Source organism: Lissotriton vulgaris, chromosome 3_1, assembly GCF_964263255.1.
Source record: "Lissotriton vulgaris chromosome 3_1, aLisVul1.2, whole genome shotgun sequence".
Classification (NCBI taxonomy): Eukaryota; Metazoa; Chordata; class Amphibia; order Caudata; family Salamandridae; genus Lissotriton; species Lissotriton vulgaris.
The window spans coordinates 1681593339-1681615772 of NC_141689.1; positions in this window are offsets into that span (position 1 = coordinate 1681593339).

Here is a 22434-nt window from a genome sequence, read left to right on the forward strand (position 1 = left end):
ACTGATGAGATCTTTTTTTGACCTCGCTAAAATAGAAAAATTAGGAACAACCCCTCATGAGAAATATGAAACTAGTCAGAGAAACCGAGCTCGACGCCATGATGGTTGCAAGACAGCTCGGCTCCGCCGTCCACCCCACCCAAAATAACGACAAATATTATAAAGATACACAACACACCAGCAAAGTAACAGGGTAAAACGTTTTATTAAATAACTATTTACATGGCTGCCTACTGCAACATGAAAACAACACTTTCAATTGGTTCTTAATAGTTTCAATTCTGCAATTTACACGCAGCACTCCACCCACTTCCTTCACTATCTTTTCTACTCTCAAGAGACAACAACGTCCTACATCTTTTGGAAGACTTTGGTGAAATGGTTACCGTATCTCATTCATCTTCCGAATCTGACCAAAATGATCGACTACCTTTAATAAGAAAAAATAAATCTTTCATCTGGCAATTTTTCACTTATCCTGAAGATCAAAAGAAAGTGAATGCACCAAAAGTAACCTGCACGATATGTGACTTGGTTCTCTTAAGAAGAAATCCAGCAAAAAAATATTTCTTTTCCATACGTACCATGGTGCGGCATGTCAAACAAGTGCACCCTCTGCAATTTGCAGAGGCAACGACAAGAGCCCTGGCCACGCTATTACCATTAGAGGTGGCCAGCACATCTTCTGATCGACGACCTGTATCTCCATGCAGTGCAGAGATGGACTTCAGATATTTAACTATATATGGTCTATAACCTATGGTTTTTTCAGTGTTTTTCTTTGTTTTTTAATAGCAAATATCAAAAGCTTTTTTGTGGAAAATTACTACAATTAGGTATACATAAGCGGCGTTCATTTATGTTCACCACAGCCATTGTTAAAAGTAAAGTGAAAGTCGCGAAACAGTGGCCACGCCATCTAGTCCCTTTTAGGCCCCATCATGCACGTAAGTAACAGCCATTTTCTGTGTCATGGCCTCTCTGCCCACTGCCAATAGCCTATGATTGTTCAAAATTGGTTCTCTTTGGGTCATTCTCTGTTCACAAATAAGCATAAAGTCGCAATACTCTATTTAGTTTTTGCAGATAGTGAAGGATAGGTAGTGCACACTTTTGTCCCCTTTGTAACCCGTCATGCCTATCTCTGCCCCGTTTGTTGCTAGTTGGTTCAACCCGGACCGTTTATTAGAGGTAGATCGTCCGACTCCACCGGAGGACCCCCCTAATAAAAAAGGACATATATATAAAATGCGGACTATCCGCTGTATCGTGCTAGCAAACTATAACATATAAATCGTTAGAAAAAACATGAATATAGAGAGAGGAACCGAGCTCAACGCCATGATGGCTGCAAGACAGCTCGGCTCCGCCACCCACCCCGCCCAAAATAACAACAAACACTATGCAAATATTATAAATATATACAACACACCAGCAAAGTAACAGGATAAAACGTTGTATTAAATAACTATTTACATGGAACCTACTGCAACATGAAAACAACACTTCTAATTGCTTCTTAGTAGTTTCAATTCTGAAATTGAACACCCAGTACATCCAGAGGTCATGTCCGACAAGTTGTGTGGGGGGATACCTTGCTAATGCCGACACCCCCACCACCTTCTGTAGGAAGGACTCTGGATATCCCTGCCTTGCACAAATGTCATAAGTTCTGGATGTTGAGAGCCATACTTCAGGGTCCAACAAGTTGTGTGGGGGGATGCCTTGCTAATGCCGCCACCCCCACCACCTTCTGTAGGAAGGACTCTGGATATACTTGGTCCCTGAGAGGCTTCGATGTCCCTGCCTTGCACAAATGTCATAAGTTCTGAATGTTGAGTGCCATACTTCAGGGTCCAAGAAACGCGGACTCGGAGGGGGCGCTTGGCTCCTGCCCCCTCCCCAAGTCTTGTTCCCCTGGTATGGCCTGAGATCGCCCACGACATAGGCGGCCGGCTCCCGGGGTCAGGCGGAACTTCTTGCCTTTTGATGCCTCTTCCATTCTGGACCTTGTCCCACAATCCGTTTGACCTGAAGACACGTCCTGCGGTGCCCTGGTCCAACCATCACATTTACACCGTCTCACCCGCCATCCGGCTGAATTGCACCCACTCTTCCGATACAGCGACAGGCGGCCGCCACGGAGCTCAGGAAATGGCGGTCGGCTCCACAGACTTGGGCCTGGCCTGCAAGGATGGCTCTGGGCAACCCTGGAACTCGGACGCTTGACTGCTAGGGCATGAGCCCCATTCCCAAAAGCGTCCCGTCAGCCTTGAAGATTCTACAAGAGTCACCGAGGCCCCCGACTCCTGCAGACTTCCGGTGGGGACCGACTGCCATGATTGCTCGCGGAATGGCCATGACGTAGCCACGAGGTGCTCTCATGCTGACGCCAGCTTCAGTCTGAAACATCCAGAAACACTGTAGACTACCAATTCGATCAGTTCCGGTGGAGCCCCAACGACGTATCGCGTTCTTGCGTAATCCGTCATATGACGCGCCGCGTTAGCGCACCCGGAAGTGCTCCGCTGCACGAGGCGCGAAGCGCAGCTTCCCGAAAGCAATGCGGAGCGCGTAACGTAAGCAATTACATTTCAGTTGGTTCTCCCTCACAATATTTTCAATGTCACATAAAACTCACCCATCACCCACTGCCATCTCTGGCTGTTTCCATGGTAACACCTCATTCTGCACCTGGCTGAAGGCACAGGTCAAAAGTTCATATCTCAACGTTCTACAGCAAAGTAATAACACTGTTTTCCCTCCAGAAACACCTGCCAATCCACAGCTCTGTTACATGTCTTTTTTTTCACACCCAATAGTACTTTTCGTTTAACATAAACATTAACATGCAACGTACTGTTCAATCTCCACTTCTTACAATCAACCAATCATTTTTATTTTTTAAACCACACCCAGCCTCTTCCTTTTTCTTTATTTAGAATTTCAACTTCTAACTACCATTCCACTTCCAGAACCGATCGGAGGACGACTACAAATCCCTTGAAAATGAAGGTCTGGCTAATAGGACACAGTTATATTCACTGGAGTGAAAAATATGCAGTAAGCAGACGAATTTGCAACCTCAGTTTACCAAATGTACACATAACATGGATTTCCAAAAGAGGATTGAAATGTCCCCAATTGATTCCATTGGTGAAAACTTTTATGCATCTCCCAGAACCAGACCTTATAATTGTGCACTGTGGTGGAAACGATCTAGGCACAATCACTGGGGTAGGTCTGGAAATGCTTCTAAAAGACACCTTTCGACAATTGATGACACTTTTTTCCTCGATCTGCCTTGGTATATTCCAATATATGCCAAAGACAGAAATGGAATTGGTCCAATCACCATTGTGCACAATTTGAGAAAGCAAGGAGACATGTAAATAAATCTGTTTCTGCGTTCCTCAGAGATGATAGCATGGGTTCTATTTACCACAACAACTTGCGATACCACATGCAAGACGTCTATAGGAGAGACGGTGTTCATTTCACGAATGAGGGAAACAGAATCTTCCTCTGCAACATCAGGCTCTGCATCGGTACTTACTTATAAATGCAGAAAACACTCAATTAACACAATGGCTCTTTTCAGAGCCACCTTATATCTAAGCACTCAAACTTCTGATTTATCTCCATTTTCACACTTTTGTAAAAAGGTGTGCGCGACCGAGTGCGCGCACCACGCAACTTTAAAAAAAAATATATATATATATATTTTCGCCTTTAAGGGCCTTACTGCACACCCTGAGAAAACCTACGCAGCAAAACAATCTCTACCTTCTCCCCTTTCCATATTCCAACGCTTTGAAATCAACAATATATTTACTCGCAATGACAAAATGGCGGTCAACACTTTAGGACGATTTTTCTCAATTTAGTAGTAGTAAAGTTAGTAGTCCTAACTTTACTACTACTAAATAGAGAAAAATCCTAATTTTAAGACTTTCGGTATTCACAGAAGGCATTTAGGCATCCTAAAGGTAGGAGTCCTAACTTTACTACTATTAAATTGAGAAAAATCCTAATTTTAAGACTTTCGGTATTCACAGAAGGCATTTAGGAGTCCTAAAGTTAGTAGTCCTAACTTCTGTGAATACCGAAATGAGTAAGTTCATTCTGTGAATACCAAAAGTAGTAAGTGCATTCTGTGAATGCCAAAAGTAGTATGTTCATTCTGTGAATCGGGCCCATAGGTTTCAGGGGTGTTACAGTTAGCTGGACATTTCACTCATGCAAAACCTTAGAAATTCCTCCGTTATAGTTAGTTCTGCTAACTATAACTCACGCCCCTGCAATGCACTGCTGATGACGTCACATATTACATTACTCATGACATGGTTTCAAGGTTTTTTAAATGCTAATTAACTATAACATGCCTAAAACCTATGTTTTTTTTCAGTGAATTTCAAAGGTTTTTGAAATTCCAATTTCTAACAATAACGTCACTAAAACCTATGTTTTTTCAGTGAATTTCAAAGGTTTTTCAAATGCTAGTTTCTAATGATGCCTACAGAGGTAGAACAAGTGAAGAAAGAAGAAAAAACGCACAGAAAGAAGCAAAAGAAATGCCGAAAGAAGCAACAGAAGTCCACAAAGATGAAGAAAAGTGGAGGAAGAAGCAAGACATGTGCAGAAAGAACCAACAGAAGAGCAGAAAGAGGCCTTGTTACAAAATCAATCTGTGCCCACAACTTTTTCAGACGGGTACTGGTGGTAACTGACTCTGACTAACCAGGCCTAGAGCCAGTGGTATGCTAAAAGGCACTTAGAATACAGTGAAACCAACTAAATACACTAGGGAACACTAGGCGTTGGGGTACCCCTGTGATTAGCATGACCTCCTCTGTAAGGCCCTGGTACATAATAGGGCAAGGGGATTAAATCTACCTCTTAAAACGCGCTACGGGCGCGTTTTCACAGTAGTGAATGGATGAGGGCCTGAAGTGAAATGTGTGCAAACACGCCCTGTGGCCGTTTTAAATTGGGAGATTAGGTCCCCTTGAATCCTGACAGTCCCTGAGGTCCAACTAGCCTACCAGGTACCTCCAGTAAGCACCACAAAGCTGCATTGTAGAGGTATAAAAAGGGGCGTGGTTTGGAGCACCTCGCTGCAATGCAGGCATCTGGCACTTACTGGAGGTACCTGGTGGGCTAGTTGGCCCCCAGGGGCCCTCAGGATTGAAAGGGAATTAATTCCCCAACTTAAAAGGTGCCACAGGACATGTTTGCACACATCACCTCAGGCCCTGTCCCCTTCCTTCACCACTGTGGAAACACGCCTGTGGCATGTTTTAAGTTGAGGGATTAAGTCCCTTTGAATCCTGAGGGTCCCTGGGGTCCAACTAGCCCACCAGGTACCTCCAGTAAGTGCCACAGAGATGCGTTGCAGAGAGGTGTATAAAGGGGCATGGCCTGGACCATCTCTCGCCAATGCAGGCCTCTGGCGCTTGCTGGAGGTACCTGAATCTTCAGGGTCCCTGGGGTCCAACTAACCCACCAGGTACCTCCAGTAGGCGCCACAGAGCTGCTTTGCAGAGAGGTTGTCCGAGGCCACGCCCCTCTTACACGTGATCTATCAGAGTTCAACTGTGCTACTGCTTAGCATGTTCTGAATAATTTCTACATTTGCAAAAACTGCCTGCAGAAATATCAGTGACAAACCTTTGAAAAAGGACTGAGGCACTTTCATAGGTCTGAATGAGCGCTCAATTATGTGACATCGCTCTAGGGAAATACTTTTCTTCAGTCTAGAGCCACGGAAACAAACAATGCTAAAAGCGAAACCGTGAAACTGCAAACAGACATCTTTGTAAAGGAGGATACGAAATGAGGCACTGCATAAATTCTTCATCATGTAGGGAATGGTGCTGGGGTATTGTTTTAGGGTTTAGGGTAGTGCAGTTGTATTTGTGTAGTGTAGGGGGTCGTGCTGGGGGTAGCGGTTTAGGGTTTAGGGTAGTGCAGTGGTTTTTGGGTAGTGTAAGGGTCATGCTGGGGTAGAGTTTTGTGGTTTAGGGTGGCACAGTGGTATTTGGATACTGTAGGGGGTCATGCTGGAGGTGGTGTTTTAGGGTTTAAGGTAGTGCAGTGGTGTTTGTGAAGTGTAGGGGGTAGTGTTTTAGGGTTTAGGGTAGTGCAGTGGTGTTTGGGTAGTGTAGGGGTTTGTGCTGGGGTAGATTTAAGGTTTAGGGTGGTGCAATGGTGTTTTTGTAGTGTAGGGGGTCGTGCTGGGGGTAGGGTTTTAGGGTTTAGGGTAGTGCAGTGGTGTTTGTGTAGTGTAGGGGGTAGTGCTTTAGGGTTTAGGGTAGTGTAGTGGTGTTTATGTAGTGTAGGGGGCCGTGCTGGGGATAGTGTTTTAAGTTTTAGGGTAGTGTAGTGGTGTTTAGGTATTGTAGGGGGTCGTGCTGGGGGTAGTGTTTTCGGGTTTTGGGTAGTGCAGTGGTATTTGTCTAGTGTAGGGGGTAGTGTTTTAGGGTTTAGGGTAGTGCTGTGGTGTTTGGGTAGTGTCAGGGGTCGTGCTGGGGTAGATTTAGGGTTTAGGGTAGTGCAGTGGTGTTAGTGTAGTGTTTTCGGGTTCATGCTAGGGGTAGTGTTTTAGGGTTTAGGGTAGGGCTGGGCGTAGTTTGCGAAGTAGCATTTTGCGAAGCTACGCAAAGTGCACTTCGCACTACGCGAGCTATGCGTAGCACTACGCAAACTACGTAGTAGCATGTTCGCACTGTGCAAGATGCCGTTTTCAATGATTGCACAGTGCGGACAAGCATCCGGCACTGTGCAATCATTGAAAACGACATCTTGCACATTGCGAGCTGTAGTTTTCTGCCTCTCGAGGAGATTTTTACTCGAGCAGCAGCTTTCTCAACGTGGACTGATAGTTTCTCATTGCGAGCGGTCGCGAGCATATGTAACCACTCGCAATGAGAAACAAGACCTCCCCATGTTGAGAATCTCACAGGGAGGTTTATTTTCCACGCTCGCGATCGGCAACTTGATGTTGCTGATTGCGAACGAGGAAAAAGTCTCACCAGGATGTCATTTTGCTTGCTCCCGGTCTCCAACTTGACGCTGAGGACCGCAAGCAAGCAAAAAATGACCGCTGCACTACGCTACGCGTGTTCGCACTGTGCTACGTGCAGTTCGCGTAGTGTGAAGTTGTGCAAAATTCCCAAACTACGCGAGCTAAGCATAGTCGTTGCTCAGGCCTAATTTAGGGTAGTACAGTGGTGTTTGTGTAGTGTAGGGGTTCATGCAGGGATAGTGTTTAAGGGTTTAGGGTAGTGCAGAGGTGTTTGTGTAGTGTAGTGGGTCGTGCTGGGGGTAGTGTTTTAGGGTTAAGGGTTGTGCAGTGGTGTTTGTGTAGTGTAGGGGGTTGTGTTTTAAGGTTTAGGGTAGTGCAGTGGTATTAGGGTAGTGTAAGGGGCCGTGCTGGGGTAGATTTAGGGTTTAGGGTAGTGAAGTGGTATTGGGTACTGTAGGGTGTCATGCTGGGGTAGTGGTTTAGGGTTTAGAGTAGTGCAGAGGTGTTTGGGTAGTGTAGGGGGTTGTGCTGGAGTAGTGTTTAGGGTAGTGCAGAGGTGTTTGGGTAGTGTAGGGGGTCGTGCTGAAGTAGTGTTTAGGGTTTAGGGTAGTGCAGTGGTGTTTGGGTAGTGTAGGCGGTCATGCTGGGTGTAGATTTAGGGTTCAGGGTAGTGCAGTGGTGATTGTGTAGTGTTTGTGGGTTTGTGCTGGGGCAGTGTTTTAGGGTTAAAGGTAGTGCAGTGGTGTTTGTGTAGTGTAGGGGGTTGTGTTTTAAGGTTTAGGGTAGTGCAGTGGTATTAGGGTAGTGTGAGGGGGTGTGCTGGGGTAGATTTAGGGTTTATGGTAGTGCAGTGGTGTTTGGTACTGTAGGGTGTCATGCTGGGGTAGTGGTTTAGGGTTTAGGGTAGTGCAGAGGTGTTTGGGTAGTGTAGGGGGTCATTCTGAGGTAGTGTTTAGGGTTTAGGGTAGTGCAGTGTTGTTTGGGTCGTGTAGGCGGTCATTCTGGGGGTAGATTTAGGGTTGAGGGTAGTGCAGTGGTGTTTGTGGGTCTGTTCTGGGGTAGTGTTTTAGGGTTTATGGTAGTGCAGTGGTGTTTGTGTAGTGTAGGGGGTAGTGTTTTAGGGATTAGGGTAGTGCAGTGGTGTTTTTGTAGTGTAGGAGGTCGTGCTGGGGTAGTGTATTAGGGTTTAGGGTAGTGTAGATGTGTTTGGGTAGTATAGAGGTTCGTGCTGGGGTAGTGTTGTACTCTTTAGGGTAGCACAGTGGTGTTTGGGTAGTATAGGGGATCATGCTGTGGGTAGTGTTTTAGGGTTTAGGGAAGCACAGTGGTGTTTGTGTACTGTAGGGGGTAGTGTTTTGGGGTTTAGGGTAGTGCAGTGCTGTTTGTGTAGTGTAGGGGGTCATGCTGGGGGTAGTGTTTTAGTGTTTAGGGTAGTGCAGTGGTGTTTGGGTAGTATAGAGGGTAGTGCTCACTAGGGAGTTAACTGGAAGTCTACTGCTGGTATTGAAAGTGATTGTTCAGTCTGCATTTCGGAATTTTCAAAATAAGTAGAAGAGGATTTGAGATCTCACTTAAAACATGCCCTAATTTTTCTTTATACAACAATAACCATAATTTCTATGACAAAATGAAACCCCTCATTTTGTTCCTTTTTCAATTAAATGCTTTAAGTGTTACCAGTGTATTCCAATCAAGATGGCTTCAGATGTGCCATCATTTTGTCATAAGTAAGACTGTTAGCGCACTAGTTGTTCTTTAGAACACTCTAGGAAGCTGCAGTAGAACACAAAGGAATCAACTGCCAGGCTGCTCCTGTGGAAATATAACAGGAATATATTTCAGATCTCACTTAAAACATGTCCCACTTTTGCTTTCTACAGCACTAACCATAATTTCTAGGACTAAATGAACCCCTCATTTTAACCCTTTTTAAACACTAACCATAATTTCTTTGACAAAATGAACCCCCTCATTTTGTTCCTTTTTAAATTAGATGCTTTAAGTGTTACCAGTATATTCCAATCAAGATGGCTTCAGGTGTGCCACACGTCTGTTATTAGTAAGACTGTTAGCGCTCTAGTTATTCTTTAGAACACCCTGGGAAGCTGCAGTAGTACACAAAGGATTCAACTGACAGTCTCTGCCCTCGTTGGATGTACATGTTTTACTGAGAATATCAGGCTTCATTCTCACATGACTGAGAAAGATAATGTGAATTTACAGAAAATATGCTCTCATTTTAGCTTCTGGAGCACCTTCCAAGCCTCTATGGGACAAGCATGAGAAAATAGTTTTCTCTCAAACATGATTCATAATATCCCAGCAGATGGTTTTTCACAAGGTAAAATCACCTTAGAACACACCACAATTCCTAAAATTAGTATGGTACCATCAACAAATGAATTCTAATGTAATTAAAGTCTGTTATTACCATTTATGGTTCTCCTTTTGGTCACCCTCAAAACCTTTTATTCACTATAATGCATTTCAATGGGGTCCTATCATGTATATTGGTCCCAAGATGGCTGCCAGCAATTCCAGGATAAAGTGCTGACAGCCAATCTTACGATGACATGTGTGGTGAGGCTTCGCCCAGATATCACTATTTTTTTACATTTGAATTTCTCAGCAACTACTGAACGGATTTAGACCATTTAACAAAAAGGCACAACTCTGAACCAAAGGCTACCCTTTTGCCAAATTTGGTGTAATTCCGTTCAGCAGTTCGGGCTGTAGCTGCAACTAAAGGTTCCTATGGTAAATTGCATAGGGAAAACACGTTTTGGGACCCCCTTTTTTCTCAGCCCCCGCTTGAAGAATCACCGTGAAACTTATAGGATAGAAGCGGACTGGAGCTGGTCATAAGTTTAAAAAATTTCACGAAGATTTGTCAATCGGTGCCAAAGTTATTGGGAATAGAATGTTAGGTAATAGATAGATAGAAACACATATACATATTACCTACTGGCGGTCACCAGTAGGTAGTTATAGTTAGGATTATTTTGTATAGGGAAATCGCAACATTCTATTGGGAATAACTTTGGCGCCGATTGAGGGATCTGCCTGTAATTTTCCTCAAATTTGCCTCGCTGCGCTCCGCTTCTTCCCTGAAACTTTGGGGGGGATTCGTCAAGCAGGGGCCAAGATAAAAAGGGGGTCCCAAAACGTGTTTTCCCCATGTTAATTTCCATAGGGCGGTTGGACTCACTTTTAGCCCGAACAGCTGAATGGATTTCCACCAAACTTAACAAAATTGTAGGGACTGGTAGCCCGATGTGCCTTTGCTATGTCTCAAGATATGTGCTCCAGTGGATTTTGAGTAATTTAGTTTCAAAAAAATATATATATATCTATAAGCGCGCACCGGGGCGCGCTCCAGCGCGCTACGCGAGTTCGCGAACAGAAAGCTGATTGACTCTCGGTTGTCTGTAAACATTCCAAACAGTCCGGAGCGGCCGCCATCTTGTGTCTCGGTAGGATCGAGACACAAGAGGTGGCAAAAACAAAGGGGGAAATGACCAAAAGGGGGCAGGGTAGACCCCCCTGACTCCCTAGGTTTGATGTGGGGGCCATAAAAGGGCCCCGCGAGGCAAAAAAAAAGATTTTTTTTTTCGATTTGCGCGGGGGAGCGCCCGGTACGCGTACCGGGGAGCGTACCGGGGAGCGTACCATGGGGAAAAAAGAATGACAGATTTTTTTTTAAAAAGAAGCATTTTTTTATAAATTGGAGGTAGTTCTAAAAAGAACTGTTTTTTAAAAATGTTTTTGTTGTTTTATATATTTTTTTTGGAACATTTTTTACTTTTTTTGGCTTTTATGAACAATTTTATATATTTTTTGTTATTTCTATGGGGACATACAGAAAACAGGGTATTGTAAACGGCTCAACTGGAGCAAAAAAAATCAGAAAAAAATTAAGGTTTTTTGGGGCACTTGTGGTTGTCACCAGCACGGTTGATGAGTTTAATGCTTTGCTCACCATAGCCAATTGTCCCTCCACAAAATATGCAAACGATTTTAAATTCTCCAAACTTGGGTTGGATGTTTGGGATCATCTCCCTTGTCTCTGGACCCGATGGAGTGGGTTGTTTACTTTGGGAGGTGCTGGGAGAAGATTGGGGAGGGTTTCTGGCCAGTTCCCTGACCTCTGCCCTAGCATAGTTGGTAGGGTGCTGGCGTTGCATGTGGCGAATCATGGTGTTGTTGCCAAAAGAGTATTTTTTGTTGGGGTTCCCCCTTGAAAGTTGAATCCCACAGATTAAACAAGTCACCTTTGGCGCATTAAGTTTCTTCTGGTCCTTTTGGATTGAAGAAAACTCCCAGATAATTTGCTCCTTTGGCTTATATGGGGTAGTATCTTCAGGCAGGAACCTCCTCCTCTCCTCCTCCTCCTCCTCCTCCTCCTCTTCTTCATCTCCACCACTGTGGTGTTGTGGTGGTGGTGGTGGTGGTGGTGGTTGAGATGCTCCTGCTGCTGCTGCTACTGAAGCCATTTTTAAGTCCAAAAAGGTACAGAGAGGTCTTTCAACAGGTCTTCCTCACTCAAAGTACAAAGTGAGAATGTGGAAAATAGGTGGGGGCTTTCATCATTTGGAAAACAAAACTGTCCTGAACCAATGAAAAGTGTTATTTTCAGGTCACATGACTCGGGCCTTCATCATTTGGAAACCAAAACTGTTCTGAACCAATGAAAAGGGTTATTTTCAGGTCACATGACCCGACGCGCTTACGCTAGACGCCCCGGGGTGCTTACGTAGGGCGTTCGTATGCGCGTGGCTGCTTCCGGTTGTGCTTACGCTGTCGAATCACGCGGACGCGGCTACGCGATACGTCACAATGATGTTTTCGTTCGCGGCAATAGCGCTAACAGGAAGCTCCCCGGTACGCGCATCGGGGCGCGCCGCAAGATTGGGCTGACCGGCGCGCTCCCCGGTACGCGCACCGGGAGCGCTCCAGGGCAAAAAAAATGAAGAATATACATATAAAAAATAGTATTACATAAATATACAATATAGGATTCATTAAAAAAAAATTATATTTGATAGCAATAGAAATTTGCTATTAAAAAACCTATGAAATTCACTGAAAAAAACATAGGTTTCACATCAGTTATAGTCAGGAATTAGCATTTAAAAAACCTATGAAATTCACTGAAAAAACCATAGGTTTCACATCAGTTATAGTTAGGAATTAGCATTTAAAAAACCTATGAAATTCACTGAAAAAAACATAGGTTTCACACCAGTTATAGTTAGGAATTAGCATTTAAAAAACCTATTAAATTCACTGAAATAACCATAGGTTTGACACCAGTTATAGTTAGCTGGAAATTTTACTGACATAAAACCATTGAAATTCCCACGTTATAGTTAGTTGGACTCACTATAACTTGCGTGCCTGCAATGCACTGCTGATGACGTCACATATTACATCACTCATGACATGGTCAGTGACATCACTCATGACATCACTGATAACACCATCCTTGTGACAGAGTGACAGATCTCCTTTCAGTGTAATGTAATCCTTGAAAGACATATTCAAAAACTAGAAACTAAAATTTTCAAAAGAATGGAGATACCCATACCAGTTACAACAACCAATTCAGTAATTCCACCATCTATATACACATCCACTCATTCACCAACAGTTCTATATAGTCACTCATACATATACTCACTCATCATATGTAGTGATACACCTATACATCCTGTTACACACCGACAGTCATCCAAAAGTTACTCACACACATACTCACACATGCAAATAAACTATTGAACATCCATTTATTTGCATATACAGCTATACACCCACTACCACCTTACTTCTAAGGAAACTTACACATACTTACTCTCTTAAACAATCACTTATAGAAAGACATACTTATTTAAACAGGAACTCTTACAATCTCTCACTCTCACATATACTCACTTATATACATCAATACTCACATATACTAGATTAAAACAAATGTAGTTACTGATAAAGACACTAGTGAGACAGTCATTCACTCACTAACACACGCATATACACACTCATCCACCCATACAGTCCTGCACATATGCTGTCTTCAAAACACATCCAGTGAGTCAGTCATTGATGCATCTATGTGCTAAGTAATACCCCCACCAAACCATACAGACACTCATACTGATACTAAAAAAACATCTAATAACCCTTATACACACACATGTAGCTACTCACCAACCTATGCAGCCACTTATACGCAAAGTGAAAACTGATACATATATTTAAATATTTAAACATTACTCGCTAATATATGTATTCACTAAGATACACTTGATAAGCCAGTTAACCAATCAATTTTTTTTTTTAAAACATCCATTTAGACACTTACTTAAACATGTATTCTTCCATCGACCTTTTTCATATACATATAGAAAACATATTTATTTTTCAGAAAGACACACATTCACTGGATGGTGTCATCAGTGATGTCATGAGTGATGTCACTGACCATGTCATGAGTGATGTAATATGTGATGTCATCAGCAGTGCATTGCAGGCGCGCAAGTTATAGTGAGTCCAACTAACTATAACGTGGGAATTTCAATGGTTTTATGTCAGTAAAATTTCTAGCTAACTATAACTGGTGTCAAACCTATGGTTTTTTCTGTGAATTTAATAGGTTTTTTAAATTCTAATTCCTAACTATAACTGGTGTGAAACCTATGGTTTTTTCAGTGAATATATATATATATAAATATATATATATATATTCACTGAAAAAACCATAGGTTTCACACACGTTATAGTTAAAAAATAGCATTTAAAAAACCTTAGAAATTCACTGAAAAAACCATAGGTTTCACACACGTTATAGTTAAAAATTTGCATTTAAAAAACCTTAGAAATTCACAGAAAAACCATAGGTTTCACAGATGTTATAGTTAGCTGGATATTTCACTCATACAAAACCATTGAAATTCCCCCGTTATAGTTAACTATAACTCGCGTGCCCGCAATGCACTGCTGATGACGTCACATATTACATCACTCATGACATGGTCAGTGACATCACTCATGACTTCACTGATGACATCTCAAATGACATCACTGATGACATCATCCAGTAAAGGTGTATTTCTGTAAAGTTTAAATATTTTGAATATATATCTATGCCAAGATGTATTGAAGAATGAGTGCATTTACAAGTGCCTGAAGGGATTATTTAGTAGTTACGTGACTGACTGTATAAGTGAGTGATTGAACGTGTCTCACTGAATGCATGGGTTAGTGACTAAACTGTGTGAAAGTCTGTATTAGTCTCTCAGTTGGTGTGTAAGCGGCTGCATGGGTTTGTGAGTAGCTACATGAGTGTGTATATGAGTTATTAGTTTGTTTTTGAGTGTCAGTATGAGTGTCTGTATGGTTCGGTGGGGGTAATACTTAGTGCACAGATGCATGAATGACTGACTCACTGTTTGTATGTGTTGTAAAGACAGCATGTGTGCAGGACTGTATGGGTGGATGAGTGTGTGTATAGGTGTGTTAGTGAGTGAATGACTGTCTCAATAGTATCTTTATGAGTAACTACATATGTTTTAAACTAGTATATGTGAGTATTGATGTATATAAGTGAGTATATGTGAGAGCGAGAGATTATAAGAGTTCCTGTATAAATAAGTATGTGTTTCTATAAGTGATTGTTTAAGAGAGTAAGTTTGTGTACGATTCTGTAAAAGAAAGTGTAGTGGTGTGTGTATAGCTGTATATGCAAGTAAATGGATGTTTGACTATGTGAGTAACTCTATGGATGAGTGTCAGTGTGTAACAGGATATATAAGTGTATGAGTACATATGATGAGTGAGTACTTGTATGAGTGACTATATAGAACTGTTGCTGAATGAGTGGATGTGTATGTAGATGGTGAAATTACTGAATAGGTTGTTGTAACTGGTATTGGTATCTCCATTTTTTTGAAAATTTTAGTTTCTATTTTTGAATGAGTGTATCAAGGGTTATATTACGCTAAGAGGAGGTCTGGCACTCTTTCACAAGGATGATGTCATCAGTGATGTCATCAGTGATGTCATTTGAGATGTCATGAGTGATGTCATGAGTGATGTCGCTGACCATGTCATGAGTGATGTAATATGTGACGTCATCAGCAGTGCATTGCGGGCGCGCAAGTTATATTTAACTATAATGGGGGAATTTCAATGGTTTTATATGAGTGAAATGTCCAGCTAACTATAACATGTGTCAAACCTATGTTTTTTCTGTGAATTTCTAAGGTTTTTTTAAGTGCTAATTTTTAACTATAACGTGTGTGAAACCTATTTTCTGTGAATTTCAAAGGTTTTTTAAATGCTAATTTTTAACTATAACGTGTGTGAAACCTATGTTTTTTTCAGTGAATTTTAAAGGTTTTTTAAATGCTAATTTTTAACTATAACGTGTGTAAAACCTATGGTTTTTTCAGTGAATTTCAAAGGTTTTGTAAATGATAATTTTTAAATGTATTAATTGTTATATTTTTTATACTGATTTACTATATTACTTTAAATTATTTATTCTTAGATATTTTATTTTTTAAATTACATTACATATTTTTATATAAATTGAAAAATAAATGTTTTAAAAAAATGTAAATTGTAATATTTTTACATTTTTTAAATTTATATATATTTAAATGGCAGGCATTGATATCCTATGGAAGGAAATTCAAGTTACAGTAACTACGATTAGAATTACTTTTCAGGATCAATAGTGGGCTGAAAGATGCAGCACTGAGGCCTCTCCTGATAACAGGAGAGTAAATCAGAATTCGTAGTTCGGCTGATTTTTGAGGAATTTTTCTAAATTCCAAAACTCCACACTTAGAAAATTTTTCAATTGAAACCAGTCAATGTTAGCCTATGGAAGCAAATTTAAGTTACTGTAAGTATGGTTACAATTACTTTTCAGGATCAGTAGTGAGCTGAAAGATGCAGCACTGAGATCTCTCCTTATAACAGGTGAGTAAATCGGAATTTGTAGTTCGGCTGATTTTTGAGGAATTTTTTTAAGTTAAAAAACTCCACACTTAGAAGAATTTTCAAGTAAAACATGTCAATGTTAGCCTATGAAAGGAAATTCAAGTTACTGTAGCTACGATTAGATTTAATTTTCAGGATCAATAGTGGGCTGAAAGATGCAGAAATGAGGTCTCTCCTGATAACAGGTGAGTAAATCAGAATTCGTAGTTCGGCTGATTTTTTAGGAATTTTTTAAAGTTCCAAAACTCCACACTTAGAAAAAATGTCAATTGAAACCAGTCAATGTTAACCTATGGAAGGAAATTCAAGTTACTGCATGTATGGTTACAATGACTTTTCAGGATCATCAGTGGGCTGAAAGATGCAGCACTGACGTCTCTCCTGATAACAGGTGATTTGTACTTCGGCTGATTTTAGAGGAATATTTCGCTCAATAGTGAAGGAAGGGGTTGGGGCCTGAGTAGACATGTGTGCAAACACGCCCTGTGGCGCGTTTTAGGTTGGGGAATATATTCCTCTTCAATCCTGAGGTCATCTGTGAGTAGCCCATCATGTATCTCCAGTTTGCGCCAGGGAGCTGCGTTGCAGAGAGGTGTTCGGAGGGCACGCCCCTTTTTACAACACTCTGCAACGCAGCTCCGTGGCACTTACTAGAGGTACCCGTTGGACTAGTTGGCCCCTAAGGGACCTCTGGATTGAAGAGGAATATATTACCCAAGCTAAAATGCGCCACAGGGCGTGTTTACACACATGTCACCTCAAGCCCCGTCCCCTACCTTCACCACTGTCCAAAAATGCCCCGTAACGCGTTGGGGGATTAAGCCCCCTTGCATACTGGGGGTCCCTGGGGGCCAACTAGCACACCAGAAACCTCCAGTATGCACCAGGGGCTGTGTTACAGAGAGGTGTAAAAAGGGGCGGGACCTCATTACACCTCTCTGCAACGCAGACCCCTGGTGCTTTTTCAGAGGGGAAACTAATTCCCCTTGCATACTGGGGGTCCCTGGGGGCCAACTAGCCCACCAGGAACCTCCAGTGTGTGCCAGGGGGCTGCGTTACAGAGAGGTGTAAAAAGGGGCGTGGCCTCATTACACCTCTCTGCAACACAGCCCCCTCACGCGTTTGCAGAGGGGGAACTAATTCCCCTTGCATACTGGGGGCCCCTGTTGGCCAACTAGCCCACCAGAAACCTCCAGTATGCACCAGGGGGCTACGTTGCAGAGAGGTGTAATGAGGCCACACCCCTTTTTAACACCTCTCTGCAACCCAGCACCCTGGCACTTTTTCAGAGGGGGAACTAATTCCCCTGGCATACTGGGGGTCCCTGGGGGCCAACTAGCCCACCAGCAACGTCCAGTATGCGCCAGGGGGCTCCATTGCAGAGAGGTATAAAAAGGAGCATGGCCTCTTTACACGCCTCTGCAAGGGAGCCCCCTGGCCCATACTGGAGGCTCCTGGTGGGCAAGTTGGCCCCCAGGGACCCCCAGTATGCGAGGGGATATACTTTCCCCTCTGCAAATGCACCAGGGGGTGCGTTTGCAGAGAGGTGCAGGGAGGGGGCGTGACCTCCTCCTGACCCCTTTTATTTTTTTCATTTTAAGAAGGGGGGCTGTGTAGCCCCCCTTACTTTTCTTTTTCTTTGGCCCTGGGGACCCCATCCCCCAGGGCCTGCCCCCTAATCTTTTTTTTAAACATTTTGATGGGAAGGGGGCCGTGTGGCCCCCCTCCCATGGCCAATTCCAGCCCCGGGGACACCATCCCCCGGGACATGGAAAACTAATTTTTATTTTTTTTATTTTTTATACTGGAGGGGTGCTGTAGCCCCCCTCCTATGCCCCCTTTAGGCCCCGGGGACCCCATCACCCGGGGCCTTACCTTTTTTTAAATTTTTTTTTTAGGGAGGGGGCCCCTGGGGCCTGGCCCGCCTTGTTTTGGGCCGTGGGGGGTCCCAAAGCCCCCCACAGTCCCTGCAGGCCCGGACAGAAAAGCAATCAGCTATGATTTTTGAAAGAGAGAGCAGGTTTCCTGCTCTCTCTTTCAAAAATCAAAGCAGTTTGCTGTGGTAGGGCAAGAGCCGCGAGACTCCAGCCCTACCACAGCAAACAGCAGTGTCCCGGGGGTAGGTACCCCGGGACACTGCAGGAGCCGGCCCTGTGGGGTGGCAGTCCCCAGGGCCATCGAGGGATCCAGGAGGGGGGCCGCGCGGCCCCCCTCTCAACATCAACAAAGCCCCAGGAGTGGTGGTCCCCGTGCGGGGGGGTCCATCACGGACCCCCCTATTTTCATATTAGTGCCCCAGGGAGGTGGCGGTCCCCGGGGCATGTGGGGGGGGCTTGAGCCCCCTCACACAGGATTTTTATTAAAAATAAAGCCCCGGGGGGTGGCGGTCCCCGGGGCTGAGGGGGGCCATGAGGCCCCCGCATACTTTTGAACAAAGCCCTTGGGTCCCCAGGGCTCGGGGGCCTTAGAGACCCCCCATCATTACTGTCTTTGCCCTGAGGGGTGGCCATGTGCCCCCCGCTACCATAATAACTTTGCCCAGGGTTTTTTTTTTCACGGGTGCGCGTACGTACACGTACCCCGCGATTTTAAAAAAATGTTTTTGCCCTTGAGGGTCCTTGTGGGACCCCCTGAGCAGGCCTAGGGGGTCAGGGTGTGTCTACCCTGCTCCCTTTGCGTTTTTTTGTGCGTTTGTTTTCAGCTTTCTTGTGCCTCGCTTCAACCGAGGCACAAGATGGCTGCCAACACTTCCTTGTTTGGAGTGTTGACAGACACTTGACATCCAATTAGCATGCAGCTCGGACAGTGCGTGAACCGTAACACCTCAAATATATAGTTATGATTTTACTTTTGATTTTCCCAGGAACTACTGAACGGATATACACCATTCAACAAAAAGGCCCATCTATGAACAGAACTGTACCTTTTTGCCAAATTTGGTGTAGTTCTGTTCAGCCGTTCGGGATGTAGCCTCGGCTAAAGGTCCTATGGAAAATTGCATGGGGAAAACATATTTTGGGACCCCCCTTTTTTTCTCGGCCCCCGCTACAAGAATCACCCCCAAACTCTCAGGGAAGGAGCGGAGCGGAGCAGGCCATTTTCTTAGAGAAATTTGCGAAGATTCGTCCACCGGAGCCAAAGTTATTCCCAATAGAATGTTGCGGATTTCCTATGGAAACTAGGTTTTAACTATAACTACCTACTGGTGTCCGCAAAGGGACTACGCTCAACTTAATCTACAATGAAAGGCTTCACCATCATCACAACACTTTAATAGGCAAAATGATAAAAAAGCCAAGAACATTCAATACTTGGATAATGGACTAACGGCCACATGCATCAAGGTATTTAGGAGTCGCAAACGGTGCGATTCGGTAAAATCGGCCATTTGCGATTCCTAAATATCTTTTTAGTATGCATCAATCATTTTTGGCAAAATCGCTATTTTTAGCGATTTCCAAAAATGCGATTGCTTCTAAGGAATCGCAAATTTGCGATTCCTTAAAAGCAATGCATGATTGTTTTTAAAATTGCGAATTCGCAATTAGGTGGTGCAAATTACCATGAGGGTGAACCTCGTGGTAATTTGCGAAAAAGAATTAAAATGCTCAAATTAGCATTTTAAACACTATCATGTTACAGAGACACATCTCCTTAGGACATGTGTGTGTGAAACATCCACTTTAAAATACATTTCAGCGGTGCAGGGGGGGGTCCTGCACCCATGGAATGCATTAACATTTTGCGAATTCTAATTTGCGATTTTGCAATTCCCATTGATTCCTATGGGCCTTTTTGAATTCGCATAATATTTGCGAATCGGTAAAAATTGCGAAATTATGCGAATAAATAGTTGCATCCCGTTTTGCGATTCCTTATTTGCGATTCCCTAATTTTCGCAAATAAGGAATCGCAAAACCTTACATTGATGCATGTGGGGGATAGACTACAAAGGTGCATTATGGGACATTGACTCCCCGCCGATCCGCTATCTTTGCCCAATGTGGGATGTGCTGTCCTGTAATTGGTTGAAGCGACACCAATGAAGCGTGAGTAACAGTTTTAAAGAATGGTAGCTGAGCAGAATTGGCAAATGGTTTTAGCACTGAGGAAGGTGGAATACCGAAATGCATTTGCGACAATAAACCAATTTTTTCAAAGATCCCTGAGTGTGCTCCGTGTGTTTTGGAGTTGTTGTGTAACAAGACGGAGTCACCTACCGTGACGGAAGCAACCGCTGCAGTGTTCGGCCACCTGGTGAGCGGTGTTGTGGAATAGTTTTGGTGTGCATGAACCAACATGCCAAGAGATACCCGCGAGCGTCTGTGCAATTTCTAACGGCGGGAAGCGAAGGGACTACGCTCAACTTAATCTACAATTAAAGGCTTCACCATCATCACAGCACTTTAACCCCTTCGATGCTCATGACGAGCTCAGCTCGTCATGAGGTACACTGGAGCTTGCTCATGACGAGCTGAGCTCGTCATACACACTGAGGATCACGGATTTCCAGCACAGGAGGGGAAAAGTCCTAGCAGCCAATAGGCAAAATGATGAAAAAGCCAAGAACATTCAATACTTGGATAACAGACATAGACTACAAAGGTGCATTATGGGACATTGAGTCCCCGCCGATCTGCTATCTTTGCCCAATGTGGGATGTGCTGTCCTGTAATTGGTTGAAGTCGCGCCAATGAAGAGTGAGTAACAGTTTTAAAGAATGGTAGCTGAGCAGAATTGGCAAATGGTTTTAGCACTGAGGAAGGTGGAATACCGAAATGCATTTGCGACAATAAACCATTACTTTCAAAGATCCCTGAGTGTGCTCCGTGTGCTTTTTATAGTTGTTGTGTAACAAGACTTAGTCACCTACCGTGACGGAAGCAACCGCTGCAGTGTTCAGCCACCTGGTGAATGGTGTTGTGGAATAGTTTTGGTGTGCCTGAACCACCGCCGCCAGCGCTGGTATTCCTATGGGGGAGTCGACTAATCAGTCTGGGGTACCTCAACATGCCAAGAGATACCCGCGAGCGTCTGTGCAATTTCTATCGGCGGGAAGCGAAGGGTCTACGCTCAACTTAATCTACAATTAAAGGCTTAACCATCATCACAGCACTTTAATAGGCAAAATGATGAAAAAGCCAAGAACATTCAATACTTGGATAACGGATATAGACTACAAAGGTGCATTATGGGACATTGAGTCCCCGCCGATCCGCTATCTTTGCCCAATGTGGGATGTGCTGTCCTGTAATTGGTTGAAGCCGCGCCAATGAAGCGTGAGTAACAGTTTTAAAGAATGGTAGCTGAGCAGTATTGGCAAATAGTTTTAGCACTGAGGAAGGTGGAATCCCGAAATGCATTTGCGAAAATAACCATTTTTTTCAAGGATCCCTGAGTTTGCTCTGCGTGTTTTGGGGTTGTTGTGTAACAAGACAGAGTCACCTACTGTGTTGGAAGCAACCGCTGCAGTGTACGGCCACCTGGTGAACGGTGTTGTGGAATAGTTTTGGTGTGCCTGAACCACCGCCGCCAGCGCTGGTATTCCTATGGGGGAGTCGACTAATCAGTCTGGGGTACCTCAACATGCCAAGAGATACCCACGAGTGTCTGTGCTATTTCAAATGGCGGGAAGCAAAGGGACTACGCTCAACTTAATCTACAATTAAAGGTTTCACCATCATCACAGCACTTTAATAGGCAAAATGATGAAAAAGCCAAGAACATTCAATACTTGGATAAGGGACATAGACCACAAAGGTGCATTATGGGACATTGAGTCCCCGCCGATCCGCTATCTTTGCCCAATGTGGGATGTGCTGTCCTGTAATTGGTTGAAGCCGTGCCAATGAAGCGAGTGTAACAGTTTTAAAGAATGGTAGCTGAGCAGAATTAACAAATGGTTTTAGCACTGAGGAAGGTGGAATACCGAAATGCATTTGCGACAATAAACCCTTTTCTTCAAAGATACTTGAGTGTGCTCCCTGTGTTTTGGAGTTGTTGGGTAACAAGACGGAGTCACCTACCGTGACGGAAGCAACCACTGTAGTGTTCGGCCACCTGGTGAACGGTGTTGTGGAATATATATATATATATATATATATATATATATCCGAAGAGCTGCTGACACAGATTGGATGCAACGACAAAGTCCCAGCCAGCACCAAAGAAGCAGACACGAGCCCAAAGTGAGTGCAAAAGGCTTGTAGCGTTTATTCCTTCAAAGAGTCCGCCATAACGCGTTTCACCACCGAAGTGGCTTGATCACATGACAACGTCAATAGATTTTACTGGACCTTATAAACAGCTTGCACTTTAGACACGTGATGCAAGTGTGAGTGACATAGAAAAAAGTGTAAACAAGCAACATATAAGTGCTATTTGGAAGATAGACTGCGCTTTGT